Genomic DNA, 16,082 nt, shown 5'->3' on the forward strand with positions numbered 1-16,082 from the left:
TGTATACATAGTATTTAAGTATTTGTTCAACTATCGACCTACAATTATCAAACCTCGTGACTTCTTCCTGATGAAAAGCCTTTGCAGTATTGACATGTTATGTCATCACTTTGCAACGCCTGCCATCCTCCACTTTGCACACTTTATTATGAATCGATCTCAAGAAGAAACTCAATCTGGAGTGACTGCCCCCTCCATCCTGGCTCCAACCTCTCTGTCAGCAGTCTTGCCCGTAATGCACAGGGTCATCAAGAAACTATGGATTGACAGACCTACTTTCAGACAGGCAGCAGGGGTGCAGTGTTCATTAAACACCCCCCTGTGTCGTCAGCCCGCCGGTAAACAATACCAGAGAGGTGGTTGGATGTAGGGACGAGTCTTTCATATCACCCCCCGCTGTCTCAAAGCCCACTGGGAGTCCTCACTCACTCTCGCTCTGTCTCTCCCTCTAATTACCGCCACTTGCTGAAAACCTTTCATGGGAATTGTGCAGAAGCTGTCAGTATGTTTGTTCCTCTGTGTGTGTGTGTGTGCATACATGAGCATGACTACTTTCTTGGCATAAGGCCCGCTCCAAACGCTTTTTACACGAAGGCTAAAGCTTGCAAAAATGCACAGTGCCAACTTCAAAGGGGTCAAATGTTCTTGGTCATTTTTCTTAATTTAAATCAGTCTGACTTCCTGTAAGCAAGTTATGTAACCTCCATCTCTGGGTTTGTGTGATGGAACCCAGGACTCTGGAGAGGGGGTGGGGGTACGATGGGAGTTGGCGGAGTTTTGGGGGACTTGATGGAGCACAAAGCCCAGTGTTCATTGTGACACTTCAAAGCCCCCTCTGTATCTCCACCATTTAAGCCCCTGGGAATGACACATTTGTGACAGTGTTACATCACAAACCATGCCCTAAAGGCTCCTGCTGCACCGCCATGAAAGACAGCCCATTCATGGTAAATTTTACTATCTCTGTGACAACGGAAGCACACCAGTGATCAACAAGAAGTTTCCAGAGCCCACACTCTGTAACGGCACAGTTGATGACCTCCCTGCGGCGCCGGGTGTATCTTTAGTGAGTGGTCGGTGTCACGGCTTTCCTGTACACAAGGAGGATGTGTCTACATGCAGCAGAGTTACAACTGACAACCTGTTGTTTAGGAGTCTTATTTATGGGGCTCCTGGGATGCTGCACAGCCTGCAGAGTGCTAGTGCACTGGAATGGCCAGAAATGACATAACTCATACTACATACTATCTGAAGATGATAAGGAGAGTTATGCATGAAGTTTGCATGACTGTCCTTATCATCAGTTGGGCATGGTCTAGGAGATGATGCATGATAATGATGAGAGATGTGATGTGCTACGCAATGTTAGGAGCACCAAAAGGGACATAAATAAACCCTAAGAGATATCTATTTTGTGCTGTCTGCCCATTTATTATGTGAATATTTTAAAACATTAGGCATCACAATTGATATATGTAGGGGAAAATTCTTCTACATGCTCTTTAACTTTCATATAGTGTAGTAGATTTCTTTTCATGTAGGTGTTGTGACAGGTTTAAATAACAACAATAGTATTGGCCTTTCAGACAATGTGAACATGATTGTTGATATTTTATTACAGAAATTATCACCATCCAAGAGTCTACTGTGGCCAAATCATGGCAATTCATATTGAGTAAACAAATGGTCAACGGAGAAGTTTTCTGGGCGGAAGTGGAAACTAAAAAAGGCCCTTTCAGACACAAAGATAACAGAACTACTGCTTCAACTTACTGTATGTATGCAGCAGAAGAATGTAGACCATGTCTCTCTCTCCCACCAGTGTAAGAGCTTGTCAACACCACCCTTTAGAGATCCCCGGTTCTAAAAATGGTCTATCTTTTTGTTTCCTTGATTGTAGCTGAGGTTAGAGGCACCCTGCTGCGCCTTCCTGATCTAAATATAAACCAGTGGGAATATATAAACAGAACACAATGATGGGCATCCCACCAGCAGCAGGGTTAAAGCCTGACCTTCTACCTGGACTTGTAGCCTCATAGTTTACCGCACTTGTTGTAGGTGGAGGAAAGGAAAACTGAGGAAAGAGGAAGTGGTTTAGCACCCTCAGTGGAGTCCTGTATGGGAGGGGCACTCTGACAAGAGGGAGTTAGTGGTTCTTGTGAATAAGTTGTCTCGTCATTTCTGTCTGTCTGGCTCTTGTCTTTGTTTCCTTCTCTCTTGTTATCCCTAGTTTCCTTTCTAGTCACCATTCTTCCCTTCTTGGAACTCCAGTGACAAATGCATCTTACTGGTATTTAAAGCTGATGGGAAATGGAGCTGTTACTGCTCTTTAATTATGACTGCTCTGAGTGTTGACCTCTGGAGATCCCGGTATTTATCATATTATTACACACTTTGAAAAGTCCCCTCTGTTGATGAATTTATCTGACCTTTGCTTACCTTAAAAAAAACTCTAATCTGTGTACCCAAAGAAAATCATTTCTTTTAAAGTCACATTAATTTTGTGCTTAAATGCAAAATATGTAATTTCTGTTGCTAGGGGATTCGTAGCAAAACAAAACAAAAGATATAAGTAGTGTTGAAGTTGTTGTCTTCATTGTCTAACAACCACCATTGTTGATGAAAATGTACCTTTACGTTCGCCAGCTTCCTTCCTCACTCTCTGATTCTCTCCAAGAAGTTATAATTTGTAACCATGATTATAATTTATAAACTACAAATTGTAGATTATATAGCAAGTTATACCAAATGACATGCACCGTTAGCTTGAACAAAAAACATTGTTGGAAACATTTGGGGTAATGGAGCACACAACTCAACAAAATATACAAGGGTTAGTTGTTTTTTGACATTTAAATGAAATGGTACACAATATATTGTTAAATCAGTAAGAGTAATAATAAAGCATTTTCAGAAATAATCGTATTTGTTTTCTTGCTGAGAGATAAATGAGAAGATCAATGTCTCTCTTATGTCTGTATGCTACATACTGTATGTCAGTAGATTTATAGGATGATTAGCTTACCGTAGCATAGCGACAAGAAGTAGGAGGAAACAGCCAGCCAGCCTGTGTCCATTGTGAAAATAAATTGCCTGCCACCACCTCTAAATTGTACCTATTATTACTTTTTGTTGGTTCACTCCATACACAAACAAATATAAAAAAACATCTTATTATGGTGCTAGCCAGGCTTGCTTTTTCCCCTTGCTTCCAGTCTTCATGTTAAGCTAAGTTAACCATCTGCTGGATCTATAACTTCAGATTTAACATACAGACATAAGAGTGGTATCACTCCTCTCATCAAACTCTTGCCCAGACAGCAAATAAGGGAATTTCCCAAACAATTCCTTCTTTAAAAACTGATACAGAGATGTGATTGTGTTGTGAGGAATATCTGCTATACAGTATGTGACTTGATTTTTTAGGGTAAACAACTAACAAAGTTTAGCACAGATGGTATCTGAGAATCCCTGTTCATCCACAGATCTTGTGATTGGGCTTTTTGCCTCTAAACAGACGACATCTGCAGTCTGCCAAATAGGCAAATTTCCACACCAATTTCCACCTAATTTAGAGAATGTCACAGTGAAATCAGTTCGCATTTGTACCCTGCAGCATCGTCTTCTCTTCTTCTCATCTGAGAAAGTGCTTTGACAGATGTAATAAAGCTCCCTCAGCCTGGAGCCAAGTCAATAATGGCTCATGACTGATGTTTCTGTTTCTGTTACTTGTTCCTGCTCTTTGATTGAGTCTGCCTTATCCCACTTTTCTTTTGCCACCCCTACATTCACAGTACAGGAGTCGCTGTGTTTGTGCAAGGTCACATTCCTGGCCTCCCCCCGTCAGTCTACACCAGCCTCAACACCTCCCCCCCAAACAGCCCCTCCTCTCCCCTCCCATTTGACACACTCTCTCCCTGGTTTCCTGTGTGGAGACTGGTACTGTGACATGCTGGAGTTCATTCCATTTATATTTCACACTTCCTACTCAGCTGTGAATACATTTACATGTACAGTCTGTTCCCCTTGGAAGCAAATTGTTCTACTTTCTTACACTTGATGTCATACATGGAGATATGTGATATTTTGGAATTTGAAAAAGCTTGTAAAAGTTAGATGTTTTACACAGTTCTGGTTACTCCGACTTCATGTTGAATCAACGTATATGACTATAAGCGTCCCTCTTGTTCCATACATTTCCTAAGACTGGAAAACTCTTCTCTCCATTTTATCATCATTTTACATGGGTCAAATCACAGAAACCCCTTTGCTCCTTAGCAAGTTTTGAGGGTTCTTTTTTCAAGAATCCTTCTCCATAGCTGGAGCAGGAAACCACTGCATGAAGGGGAATTTACAACAGGAAGTCAGCTTGCTGAACTTCCAGAGTAACATCAACAAAAGTCTTCTCTATACCAAAGAAAGAAACATTCACAGGGGTTGTATCGTTACTTTAGCTTTATTTTCAGCAGGTTGGTATGTGTTTCATCACATGCTGTGCAGGAATATCAGGAATGACTTTTTATAGAAAATAGGCCATCATGCTTTTTGTTTGCATATGGAACCTGGTCAATGAGTAACTATGGATGTTGAGAAACTAGATGTCTGGATGTATTTATGGCAGCAGTATAGTAAGTTTAGACAATTATGTACAGAATATGAAAGAGTTGTAGATTTATAAATTATTACAGTTTTTTCCCAACTGCCTGAAATGTCAGTCCCTTTTGTTTGTCAGCAGAATATGGATTTAAATGAAATTCCGTGTAAAGTAAGATAATAGCCTACGGAAGAGGTGATTCACTTTTTGGAGCTGATTCAGATCCAGGTGCAGATCTGGGAATTCTTGGGAATTCCTGTTTACATGGCAACATTTTACATTTTTGCTCTTTTATCATGAGCTACCTTTCCTTGCGTATGAGACTTCTGAGTGCCTTAACTTTTAAGTAGGAATAAGATAAAAGAAGGGAAAGATCATAGTTATGGTCCATAAAGTATGGCTAGACAACAAAAACACTAGGTTCAGTAAAGGGAAATTGTTTTTGTTATGGTTTAAAAAAGACGAACTTTAGTTGCAGGTATACTACAGGCTACATGCCCATCCACCACTCAGACCTTTCACCTTTGTTTTTTGCCTCGCTACGTAAAGGATGTCCTGTTTTTTGCAGCGGCACAGAACGTTAGTATGGGCCATAAATCGTGAGATGCAGAATCATCATATATGGACATCATTTCTAGGAATATGGGGCTGCAGGGCTTTATAGTTGAGCAAAATGCTCTACAAGGGTGTGTATGTGGCCTTTACATATGTACAGTAGATACATGGAGGCTTCCTTTAAAGTGATCAGTCCCATAACAAGGATATTATTTTCTTACATTTTGCCATAAATACTGTTTTTCTGAGGAGGTTGCACACTCCAAGTAAAAAATTTAAAAAAAGAATTTGTCTGGAGTTAACCAAGCAAACAAGGAGAGTATTTCTGCACAGGTCTATCCTCACTTTCTTCATTCTTATTTACAACCAGGGTTTTTATTACTGACCTAAACCCATGCTTTATTTGAAATGATACAGGGAGAACTTTCATTCGTAACCATAGGATTGTAAATCTCCCAGCGTTGATGGGGTGAGATGCCCATGCTGTCCCCAGGTTAATGAATCAGTCCTGGCTTAGCAGACTCTGTCACTGGCCCTGGCTGGCTCATTCCCCACCTCTGGGTGTCGGGCAGGAAAAATCATTTGGAACACACAGGAGACTGAGATGTTGATTGTTTGGATAAGCCACATATGGGATATTTTGAAATCTTGAGGTGTCTGGTATCTGACATATTGCTGTGTTTTTAGTTCTCGAGTTCTCTGGCGCACACACACAAGATGCAGTTGTATCAGATAGTAAGAATGGAGTTATATGAAAGTAGGGCAGGCAGTTAGGGTGAGGGAGTGTATGTTTGATGGCTGAGTAAGACCTCCAGCAGATCGTCACATCAAAGGGACTCGCACACAATTACAGTCACGCTTTGGGCACACCCACACATACATGCTTCAACATAGCGACATATTTTTGGCCCTGCTGTAAAGAATAGAATATAGTGCATTGTTTTTGCGGACATATTGATGATAGACTTTCAGACACTGTTTACATACACTGTTTGAAGTCCTCCCAGAAACAATTCCCCGCCCTCGTTCTTCACCTCCCCTGTCTCCATTTCTAGGTCAGTATGTTGGCAGGTAACCCTCTCCTGCCCCTGTTCTGTGGAGTTTAGATGTAGACACACACTCCTGGCACGCTGAACTGTTGTTTGACAGAGGGGGCATTTGGCACGACTTTCCTTCCTGAGGTATGAGAACTCCATTGTTTTCACCCCCTCTCCTCCGCCCTTCAGGACATTTTCCTTCATATCCAGGTTACAGTCTGTGTATTGCCCCCTTATCACAGGTATAGAGCGAGGGAAAGTACACTGATATGCTGTTGTGATATGAACACTGACCCAGATGGTTTGCATTTGCGTGCCTTTTAGTGAGCACACACTCACGGACCTGCATTAAAACCCATAATTTGACTCAGACGTCATTTGAGTCGAACAGGTGTGTATGAGGGAGGATAGTAGAAGTGCGATACTTTTACAGGATGTTTGTTTTCCTGTATTCCAAACCTAATCTTCATTTACAACATTGTTAAAGAGGTCATTTCACAATTGCAGAAGCGTCGACTAAAGGGTCGTGAAAAAGCAAAGATGAGGGAATCTATCCTTATCAGTCTCAACAAACCTCGGGAGACCATAAAGTCAATTGGCCGTGATGAGCACAATGCTATCAGCAGGCTGCAATAAGCCAATGTTGGGTACATTACCTTCACTTGCTGGAGCAATCGGCACGATTGGCTGACTTTCTTAAGTGTGAGTTTAGTGTGGAATGTAATGGAGGGCAATCTGAAACAGCACATATAGCTCACAGCTTCACGCACATGTTAACTCATACACTCAGATAATGATTCACTCGCCATATGGATGAGCATGATTAGTCTTAAAGATATACAATTTTTCAAGTTCAGTAAAATTCTTTGGTTAATTGGGGGCAGGGAAACAACATCTGTAAACACAAATGGACATTTCATAACCTTAATAAAATTAACATTAGCAAATAGTAATATTATGTATAAATATTTATTTACATATCTAACAGACAGGGACCAACATTAGAATTCATTTGGAGGCGTGTTTCTGGATGCCAAAGAAATATATGTCATGGCTCTTTAGCTGCTAAATGCTCCAATATGTTTACAAGCGCTAACTTTGTCTGTCTGCTGTTTGGTGCTGACAAGGTAGCATACAGTGGGTTTATCAGAGTTTTTTGCTAAAAAGGACTTTGCTGCGTAATGAGACTGAACCACAACAGTAAAGTTTCAGGCTGTTAAGACAAAAAAATAAGCTGAAAGATACTACAAAAGCTCTGTGTTTCATCCCAATGACGGACATTTCTACATTACACAAAGTGATTTGCAACATTGGTGAGATAAAAATAGGAATTAGTGCTGCTGTAGAATATAAAAAAATATACATGTACACATCCATGCATTCCTGCCTGCACAAAATGTATAAAAAGATTATATTAAATGATAAAAATGTTATACCTGTGTGTTACTACAGCTTCTCTGCTGTTCTTTAATTTGTCACCCATTAAGGAGCCAATGACTAAGCTTCTTCACAGACCCCTGAGAGTTGTGCTTGCTTAATAGAAGCTAAATCAGCATTATCCGATCAACTCAGCAGCAGTCTAAGTAATGGATTCCATTGTGTTGTTTGTGTCCATCTCAGTAGCTTAAGTTTCGTTACATAAGGTTTACAATGCAGGCCTATTTCTAAATAACTAACGGGATGTACCTGTGTTTGTTGTTTGTTTGTGTGTTTGTATGTATGCACTGTATATTCTATGCCTACAGTTATGTATTTACAGTGAAGTCATGCGTTGGACCATTTCCCACGCCTGAATGGCTAAGGAATGTGATTATTGGCTGTGTGGAATAACTGAGAGGTTTCTGTGGTTCACAGTGTGAGCACAGTTTTAAACCCCAGCATTTTTTCCCTCTTGACATCTTAATGTCCTTTTGGGAAATCTGTCAAAGTATTTTACCATCAGCCATTTCTGGGAACCATTCAATTGTCCTGCGGTTTTGTCTGAGTGACTCAAACATTATCCCGGAGCCCTTCATCATCTCACTTCCTGTCTTTTGGCTTCAGTTCTGTGGTGCTTTTTTGCTGTTTGGGTACAAGGACAGGTGGATCTTAATATAACAGGCAGGCTGCCTGGGCAATGGGTTATATAACAGGCATTGATGCTCTCTGTGTCTAGACAGGGAAGGGCAGGTGTGTAGAGAGCGGATGAGAGGAGGAAGGTGACAGAGAAGAAGAGATGTGAGATAAAAAGGGACAGGGAAGGATAGAGAGATGCTATTCGTGACTCTAAAGCACTCAGAAATTCAGTGAGAGCGCTGGAGCTTGTGTCAGAAAGCACTTACTCACACTTACACACATATATCCACACATACACACACACACACACACACACTGGCAGAATAGAATATGAGAGCATTGCAGCACTGGCTGGATGTGTCCCAGCAGTTACTGCACTAATGCTTGCTGCAGCAGATGGGAGTGCACAGTCCAGACTGGTAGAGAACAGAGTGACAAAGAGACGGAGGCAGAAACCAGACTAGTACAGAGGATAGAAAATAGAAACTAGTCAGATTATGATTGAAGACTTGAACAAAGATATCGTGCAAGATAAAAAATAGGAGCAGTCGAAAGGGGTGGGATTGACAAGGCACAGAAGCAGGAGCTGGAACAGGTGTAGAGACAAGGTAGGAGACTGACGTAGATTAGGTTTTTTTTCGGTGGATGCTAATCGGTATGTCTCGCTCCATGAGATTGCTGCTGCTGCAGAGGTCCTTCAGTGACCATCTCAGGTCATCTACCTCCAAAGCCCTAGACATTCTCAGCAAGACAGCTCGAGAGAGCCGGATAGCAGGTGAGTGATGAGGGCGGTGACTGATGTATGTGTGTAGATATTAGTGCAGTACATGGACATGTTTGTTTGCCTGGGTTTTTTATGTGATTGCGTACATATGTTTTGTTCAAGAGCTTACAGTTGTAATTTACTCCAAGCATGTGAAGTTTAAGATTATTTAACAAGATACACAGCGAGATGAGAAAACTGCATTGTCATTGCCTCAGAGAGGAGACATGATACGCTGCAAGGCTTCTGCACAGTGAGCAGTGTTCCTGTCAAACAGATCAATAGACAAGCGGTTGTTAGGTGTTCTGGGATGTTGCAGATCAGATATTTCTTGGCCCATTTGTAAAATAATGACTATCAGGTTTGTGTCATATTTAGATTTTTTGGGGGGCTTTATGTGACACCAGATGTATTTGTGTTGGTGGGTGTGTGGGACTTTGAGATAGCAGTGATGGCATTTTCCCTCCTACCTGCTTCCAGCACAGTGGCTTGAAAACCAGGTTTTTGCCCATGTATAACTAATGAGCTGGTTGTACACACACAGGACTGAGTGCATCAGAATAGTCCTCTAACTCCCTGGCTAGCTTGCTCTTAAATTATACAGATTGCCCTCTATCATATAAGAGCAGCAGCAACGAAAATGGATTAAGAGAGCTGCTCTTGAGGAATGTTGGCTGATATCATCTACAGCTGTGCTGTCCAAAGTGGGGTCTGCGGGCCAAAGTTAGCCTGCTGTTCGATTTGGGTCGCCAGATGTTTAGTGGGGAAAAAAATGTTAAAGAAATTATAATATAAATTGATTTTATGCTGTTATATTTTTTGTGAGGTAAAAGTGCTCTTTAAATCTGTAAGATCCCTAATAATTACTTTTCATAATCTTTGCACAGGTAGCCAGTCAATTAAGGGAACATGGAATCCAAGTACCATTTTGCATCTTAAAGGGTGTCAATTTGTGGCAATTCACATGTATTAATTCCTTTTTATTGGTTATATGTGAGCGGTTTGTAACGTGACGTGAAAAATTAAACCTTCCTGTCTTTCCCTGTTGCCTATACAAGTCCGTAGATGATTTGTTTGAGTTGTGTAATGCTGCTGGATTTTTGATGTCTTTGTGAAGGTTGTGTCCAAAGGATGTGACTTTATGCACGTTCTCGGGTGCCTCATCTCGGTGCCTGTAGCTAACAGTAGCTACCGTCACTTTAGAAATGGAATCCGCTAACATAAACTAACGTGATCCAAACCAGACGATGATGGAGGTGCAGAGAACAGACTGGACTATTGCCGTGTAGAACTGGATCAGCAGCTCCTGGGGCAGGTTGAACTTCCTGAGCTCACGCAGGAAGTACATCCTCTGCTGGGCCTTTTTGATTATATCTACAGGATAATGCCACTTCAAAGTGGTTTTAAGAAAGCCGTGATCCTCTTTAAGGGTTGACATGATGTTTGGCTGCATCATGTTTGAAAGGTCGACACCTTCCAAGTCAGCACAGGTGCTGTTGAGCTCCTTTGAAAGGAGGTCATACAATTTTCCCACTGAATCTAGAGGTCAGTGCCCTGTGGCCTAACCTCTCTATTGAAGTTGAGAGCACCAGGTGATAAATATCTACCGACAAACACTGTCCAGGATGTTTCTGTTGAAACATAGCTCACTGTCTCACATGAAAGAGAGTTGAAAAGGAGGTCAATGTATTATGACAGGATCTGATTACAGCTCTCTTGACAAGTCACTTATTACTTTTCATTTGCTCTCTTCCTTCAATATTTCAGCACAATGTTGTGGCTTTGACAGGAAATACACGTGTTGGTAAACCATTATGAGTGCATGTGAATTCATGGATGTGTGTGTTCCTGGCCATGAAGTGCAGGAACACATTGTACTGTACAAAGAGAGCTGTAGGTGTTCTTAGTCAGCGGGTTTGTATCCACATGCCATTAACATCTAAGGAAACTTGGCTTTTAGTGTGAAAGTGGCCTTAAATTATGAATCACAATAAGATTGTCCTGACTGCATAACCTTTTAAACTGTATTTTATGATTATAGCTTTGATATTTTATACTGCCAATCAAATATGACTTAGTTTGGCACCTTTTGAAAAATATTCCAGACCCAGGGGTTGGCGATCTGGACAAAAAATATCACAATCCCACATTAAGAAATGTCTCAATGATTTAGACAAAGGGGATATGACAAGACACTGATTGAACAAGCAATAGAAAATAAGAAAATAAATGATTGAATCCTCCTCCTAAACACATTGAAATCAAAACTTTTGTATCTGAATATTGTACGGCCTCTGTGCAAGTCTTAAAGATTATAAAGAAACATTGGAAGATCCTTGAATGTGACCCAGATCTGAATCATTTGTCATCCTTCAGACCTCGTTTCAGCTTCAGGAGAGGCAGAAATATCAGAGATCTTGTTGTCAGTTCTTTGTTTAAAGAACCTACACAAACTAACTGGCTTTTTCAAAAAGTGTATGGACATTGAACCACCCCCATTCAGAAAAGAAATATGATATAAAAGAATTCATTGTCTGGGAGCTCTGTTCGCCACTATCACAATCTACGTAATAGCAATCCCAATCCACAAGCTAAATTGCAACCGTTTTCTCAATTTTGAAATGCCCTGTGTGGACTATGGCCAAACTTAAAGTAGCCCATGAATTTTCCATTTGGCCAATTAAAGATCATACGTCATGCTGCTAGCTATAGCTCATGTTGTATTATTTACAATACATTATGCAAGGAAGAGCCACGTGTACAAATTTGTCCTATCAATGTAGCCATCTAGGTGGCTAAATCACTCTATTGGCGTGTAGAGCAGAGGGTATTAAATAACACCATCTCGCAATGATTTGCCTGAAAATTTAATTAGGATGCTTTCAAGATTGATCACGATTGCCCATTCCTATCCAGACCTGACTGACTTTTCTGGTGGCAAAATGATTTTGAACTACTTTGGAAAATCAACTAGGAACTTGAAACGTGTTTACTATAATACATGAAGATGACTTTCTTGTGCCATGTGAGCCTTGATGACGCATGTGCATTAGGAAATAAAACTCGGGACATTCTCTCAAGGACTGCATGTCAGCTCTGTGCAGCATCACGCATCCTGAAACCCAATAGCCTAGTTGACATTTCCCACCCTTGTCGTCCCTATGATCACATCACATATTTAAGCATGTTTACAGCTGAAGGGGAAAACCTGCTACTGAGAACACCAAGTTTATCCACTGACAAAACCCAGCTGTCACTCCGGTCTTTGTGCACTCTGTCTATTGGAGACGTCATCAAAAAGATCACTGCTTTGTCAGGCTGTTGTCCTCGGGAGCTACCTTAAATCAACTCCTTTTCAAGACAGGGCTTCTTTAGCCAGTGAAGGTGTATGAATGGAACTTTTAAGGGGCCAAAGCTTCGAGCAGACTTCTTTTTCTGATCCCTCCCTTTAGGCCAAAGAATGAAATTCCAACAGGACAGTAACAGATACTGTAGCACTGAGGTTGCATGCAAGTGTGGACTTTTCAATTTCAGTTTGCATACACCAATTCCCCAAAAGTTGGGATGCTGTGTAAAACATAACTGTGCAAATCCTTCTGACACATATTCAATTAAATACTGTACAAAGACAAGATATTTAATGTTCAGACTGAAAAACTTTGTTTGTTTTCATAACTATACACTCATTATGAATTTGATGCCTGCAACACGCAACGTGACAAGAACCACAGCGTCCAAACTTTTTAGGAATCAAGGTTGTAGAAAAGTTTCTCTTTCTGAAAAGGCCAAAGTCTTTGGACATGTTTCTTGTTCCTTCATGGTTCAACTTCTACTGTTAGATTCAATGCTCCACAACCTCAGAAGAGATTAATACAGGGACGTATTGATTTATAGGAGATAGGTTTATTACAAACATTTTGTCTCAGCAAAGACCCAGAAGAAGAGAACAGAGTCTGGAATGACTGGTATGCCTTCTGCTCCGTTTTCAATTTTTTTTTTTCCAGCTTCAGAGAGGTCAAAGGGCATCTGGAATCAGGGCAGATAGCAAGAAAGAAAGAGGGTAACCATGTAATCTATCATCATACCTGCCTGCAAAATATTCCCCGTAGTCCATTAATTAACGACTCAAGTCAAATTAAAATGTTGACTGTCATACAGATTTGAGATTAAGGTGTTTGAGCTGAGGTGTTGGTTTTTATTGCAGAGAAGATGACATTAGGTTATCTGTGGTTTGCCTTTTTTTATTTAGTGTAATCCAAAAGCAAAGATTCAGTTGTCAGTTGTGTTTTTGACATTCAGTGGGCAAAATACAGTAATTTTAAGATTATTACTAATTTCCATGATATAAATTGATCAGGTGTTTCATGAATACAGAGCTGTGGACTATTATAAGGAAAATTAGGAGAAAAGTACTGATAAGACACGGCACTCAGCACGGAGTATACAGTAACTGCTCACTAAATTATGTCAACACCACCCAGCACATAAATTATTTTTCTCCTCCATATATGTCGACATGTTCTCTTTTTTCCCAGCTGACACTCGCGCATGTTCTCACCATCCTGCCCTTGAACTAAAGTGTTTCACATGACCTGGATATTGTGTAACAGTCTTTCAAACGTTATGTTTACAGGAAACATTTATAATGTAGTGCCACTTCTGTTGCATTGCATTGTGTGATGTAATCAAGGATTGCATCAAGGTGAAGGTTATTTCTGCTCTCATTTTACACCACTGTTGGCCAGCTACCTGAGAGGCCTAATCAGTTTATTATGCCTATCATAACGCTACCGGCCTAATGCTGTTATATAACAACAAGAGATTTGTCAATCAATCCATTTTCCAGTCATGTGGAGGGAAGGGAGGCATTAGGCCTATTAGGTTGGTGAATTTCATCTTGGCTCAGAATGTTTCAGCAAACATCTCAATATTATGTTTTTGTAAACATGTCTCAGACTAAGCGCGCTGTTGAGAGAAGTTGTTTTTTAAGCCATAGTTACAGAACATACAGTACTGAAAGGTTCATTGGCTTAAGGATTTGCACTATGCCATGTCATGCAGCTTTGCTTTGGCTCAAGTTTAAGGAATGTCGAATGAGTGTCAACATGCATACAGCTGCTGAATGTAATGTAATGTTGCACTAATATTCAAATGAGATGAGTTTCTTGAGTTTGCACTGTTTTACCTTCAGCATTAACAAAGCAACCATAACTTAATAATGATACAGTAAGTGGAGTGTCTCAATTTTAGTGTTTAATACAGTCACATATTTATTCAGACTTTCCTAATAGTAAGAAAAACAAGAGTTTTGGCTGTTTTTAGGTACCTTTGCACAATAAGCACAAATGTCAAGCAGGTGGGCCTCTTCTGAGGTGAAGATGTTGAGGTGCAAATGTGCATTGTCCACCTTCCTTCTGTGTGAATTTTAGTTTAGTTCAATTTAGTTTAGTTTATTTATTTGACACAGACATACCAGTAACATTGGTGCTGCAATATGCAACCATATACAAGCCCCAGATGTACTGCATTCAGTGTTTATGCCAAGACACTAATTTATCTGTCCACGGGAAGCTTTTAAAAGTTAAAGTTAGAAAGAAGAAAAGTAAAGAAAAGCAATAAGAAGAATAAAAACACAATACAGTTGTTCTACAGTACAAGTGAAATGCAGCTAAAAATACAATACAGGTATATAGAGTGTGACAGTAAAAGTAACAGTTTCTAGTCACTTTCTCAAGTGCACTTTACAAAGTTTTCCTTCACTCTCAGAATGCACCAGGCGTACAGTCCCAGTTGGGACTGCTGCCCAAGTAAATCAGATGCTAATTACATTCAGACTGCAAGTGCAAGTTGATAAAAAATTCACAGTGTAATAAGTAAATCTGCACCCCTGGGTGGACTGAAGATTGAGGTTTAAATTGTTTCAATGGTGCAGTATCTTCTCCACTAATATCCACTAATAATGCCCTGCTGTATTCCTAATTACTTTCACTATGTGAACAAGAAATCAGTGTCAACAAGCCTACAGATTTTGGTGTTGTAGGTATTTAATGTGCAAGCTTCCAAGTGGCCCAGTGGTCTAACCATGTAATTGCAGCATCTCTGCTTCAAATCAAGCCAGGTATTTGTTGCTACGTGCTCAACAAAAGGCGTACCGGTTGAGCAATTTGTAAGAAAGTAAAAACACTTTCATTAAAGGGGTTTATGTAACTTCATAGAGGCCTGTGTGTGCACCTTCACCAACTAAAGCAAAACACAGGGCACAGACTGCCTGCATTTATGCTAAGTCTTCGTGGAGCCACAACTTAATGCCAAAATGAATAGCAAAATTGCACTGCACTACCAAATCTGCATTACCACATCCCCAGCTACACCACTCCAATTATATTGGCAAGTACAGGTGGGTCCCTTTTAAACCAGAAAATGACACAAGCACAGGCAGACAGAAACCTGCCTTGTACCAGCGTGTAACCAACTGGACTGGGGTGGTTTGGACAAAAATGACCCACCAACCAAAAAAACATCTGACATTGCCAACCATAGAGACATGAGGTGAAGGTTTTTTGACATATCAAAACTGTACTGCACCTGGGAGAGACATGAAGGTCATAAAACACTCTTTTGCCTAAACACACTACAATGAATAGAATACAAGGTCTCTGTGTGGATTTGAGGAGATACATTTGAATACCTAAGTGCCACAGTTCGAGTGTGAGTGTGTGTTTGTGCCTTTGTGTCCCTACTTGTGCATGAATGTGTGATTGTTAAGTGGCAGGCTTTTGTATGAGGCTTAAGGGTGGGCCAGTGGGAGGTCCAAAGACATGTTCCGGTCTACTCAAGTCCTGCCTACTGTTAAACCACACAGATGTCCTGGGCCTATTGTGGCCCTACAGGACTCTACAGGGACCCAGCATGTTCATTTCACGCCTCAAGGACGCCCAAAGAGGAAGTCAAAAAGGGCGCACCACTGTGACATCAGCAGAAGTCTCTTTGAATGAAAACGCATCAGGGAACCATGTAACAAATTAGCTACAACAGGACACTTTCACCCCAAGAACGGACAAAGATATCAAAGTTTAAT

General features: G+C 40.6%; 1 protein-coding gene across 1 annotated transcript in view; it reads left to right on the forward strand.

Moving 5' to 3' along the window:
• dlc1 (DLC1 Rho GTPase activating protein) overlaps positions 1-16,082 on the forward strand; it is an 82,595-nt gene that overhangs the window by 23,358 nt on the left and 43,155 nt on the right. The window lies entirely within an intron of this gene.

This window comes from Pagrus major, chromosome 1, assembly GCF_040436345.1.
Source record: "Pagrus major chromosome 1, Pma_NU_1.0".
NCBI classification, from domain to species: domain Eukaryota; kingdom Metazoa; phylum Chordata; class Actinopteri; order Spariformes; family Sparidae; genus Pagrus; species Pagrus major.